Here is a 2,851-nt window from a genome sequence, read left to right as displayed (position 1 = left end):
AAAGAAAAAGAGCTGAGCAGCACATCCTGTGTAGGAGATGTTGCTGGTGTTCCAGAGGGAATTGTGCATGGCTTTGGGGACAGTGGTGCAGATGGAGCTCAGGTGGCTGAGGGCCAGGTTGAGCAGGAAGAAGAACATGGGCGTGTGCAGGTGCTGGCCGCAGGCTACGGCGCTGATGATGAGGCCGTTGCCCAGGAGGGCAGCCAGGGAGATGCCCAGCAAGAGGCAGAAGTGCAGGAGCTGCAGCTGCCGCGTGTCTGCCAGTGCCAGCAGGAGGAAGTGGCTGATGGAGCTGCTGTTGGACATTGGCTGTGTCTGTGCATTTGAACCTGCAGAATGAGAAAATACAGTGCAATCAAGGGGAGATTTCTCACAGAAAAATCAAAGCCCATTCTCAAAGACCATTTCCTGCCAGTAAACACCTTCCCCTTGTCTATGTCTTGGACATCTTCCTTCACGTTGGGTGCTGGATCCCTGATTGCTGCTGGCCAATGTTGAGTGAGGAGCTGGACCTTGAACCTGCAGGACACCTGGGAGTCAGCCCTGACCCCCAGTCAGTGCAGGGGAACAGTGGGGGTAGGGGCCAGTCCTGGTGTTTGAACTTGGACAAAGAATCTCCTCCTAAGTCAGAGGAGCTGCCTGGGTGAAGGGATGGGGATTGCAAGAAGCAGGAGAGATTCTGTTGCACAGAGGGGAGAACAGAGAGTCCAGTGAGGCAGGAGGATGGTCTGAGGCTTAGTGGAGACTGAGGGGAGCTGCTCTGTCCCTGTGACCTGTTCCAGCTGCCCTGGACTGGCACCTTTCTGAAATCCACTCCCGTGTTACCCTGGAAAGCCAGGAGACACTGCTGAGAGCAGAGGGATCCCTGGCACACAAAGTGGCTCCTGCCTTTCCCTAAGTCAGGGAGAGTGTGCTCATTGCCAGCCCCTGAGGCTGCCCTGCCCAGAGCTCCCCGGGTACAGGAGCTGGGACACCCCATTGCTGTGCTCAGCCTGCACAGGAGGGCTGGGCCTGACCCTGCAGCTGGAACTGGAACTGCCATTCCAGAGAGCCCCTCAGCAATGCCAGCAGCACCTGGGCAAGGCAAGGAGAGAGAGAGCCGGACCTGAGGAAAAGCCTTTCCCTGCCCAGCCCTGACCAGCCCCTGCCAGGCAGCAGCAGGGCAGGGCAGTGGCCCTCAGGCCCTGTCAGCAGGAATGGGCACATGGCAGGAGAGATGCCCTTCATCTCTGGGGCTGCTCTGCCGGCCCAGGAGGGACTGAGGGCCCTGAGCCCCGGGCTGAGGGCTGTGCTGGCAGGGAGGGTACACGAGAGCTGTGCTGCTCAGGGCAGTGTCTGCCCTGCAGGGCAGGGCTGGCAGTGCCACATCTGCCCTGCAGCAGGGCTTCCCTCAGCACTGCCTCCCTCCCTCCCTGCCCACGGCTCTGCTGCTGGAGCTGTGCCAGCCCGAGCTGCTCCTGTGGCCCCGGGCTCCTTCCCTGCCAGAGCTGCCAGAGCCCAGCCCAGCCCTGGGCCAGCTCTGCCCTGCAGCTGCTCGGGGCTGCAGGGATTAAAGAACAGCTCCCCCAACCTGGGCACCACGGAAAGGTGATGCTGCATGGATCTGGAGGCTGGGCAGGTGGAGGCACTTGCTGAGGTTCCCAGGAATGCTGAGTGTGATGGTTGAAGAGCCTCAGCCCCAACTCTGCCCTGCACAGTTGAGTTTCCCTTGGCACCAAGCTGAGGCAGGGAAAAGTGGGAGCACAGCTTCAGGAAAGCAGAGACCCAAGCAGGAAATTCCTGCCCTGAATGAGCTCATAACAAATCCCCTCAGAAATGAGCTGGGCATGAGCTGGAGCTTGCAAATAAAATGGACTTGTTGAAGTCTCTAGATTCAAAGTAAATTTCTCTAAACTCTTCTCTCTTTCCCTGTGCACCTGAACAGGAAGGCAAACCAAGGCTTGGTCTGGCTCTCTGCTGCCTGCAGTTGTGCCTACTGGGAGCTCTTTCTCTCTACCCAAGGCTTCTCCCTGCCACTGTTGCCAGAGCCCAGCCCAGCCCTGGGGGCTCAGCTGTGCCCTGCAGACCCCTCCCAGCACAGGGCACTGCCCAGGGGCATCTCCCTGGCAGCAGGGCCTTAAGGGCAGGGCAGACAAACAGAGATGCTGCAAGCCAAGGTGCTGCTGCTGCTGTCTGTAGGGAGAGGAGGCTGAGGAGGCACTTTCTGAGGGAGACCTGAGGCACATCTGCTGATGGCCAGGCTGACAGTGCAGGAGTCTCAGTGACACAGCCAAAGCTGACAGCCCCTTTCCCTTGCCTTCAGGAGAAAGCTGAGAGCAGCCCTGGCCATGCAGCACCATCTCCACAGCAGGAGGAATCTGCCCTGATGGGGGTCGCTCCTTCCACCTCCAACTTCTTCCCTGCGACGTCCATGGAGAGCTGCCAGGCAGGCTGAGAGCTGCCCCTGGGCTGGCCAAGAGCCCTGAGGGCTGCAGGACCTGCTCTGCAGGACAGCCCTGGGCAGCCCTGGTTTCACCCCCTGCAGCCATCCCTGGCAGCAGGAGCCATCCTGCCCTGTCCCTCTGAGGGTGCCCAGGGCAGCCCCGCTCTGCAGCACATCCTCCCCCAAAGCAGAAACGGCAGCAGAGCCATCCTTACAGTCACATCAGTCCTGTCCTGGGTCAGCCTCAGGAGATCCCTGAAGCTGAGACTGACTGTGTCAGAAGTGGTGAAGATATCTCTGTGAAAAATATCAGAGTTTTTCTTCCAGCTGCTTTGAACCTCTGTCAGCTTCACTGCTCTCAGGTGCCTGCAGGCAGTGCCCTCAGCCCTGCTGGGCTAGGAGAGGATCTGCTTCTCAGGAGAAATGTCT

The sequence above is a fragment of the Onychostruthus taczanowskii genome, unplaced genomic scaffold (genome assembly GCF_017590055.1).
Source record: "Onychostruthus taczanowskii isolate IOZ18803 unplaced genomic scaffold, ASM1759005v1 scaffold683, whole genome shotgun sequence".
NCBI lineage: Eukaryota > Metazoa > Chordata > Aves > Passeriformes > Passeridae > Onychostruthus > Onychostruthus taczanowskii.
The sequence above is the reverse complement of the archived record's forward strand: the minus strand, read 5'-3'. Positions refer to the sequence as shown.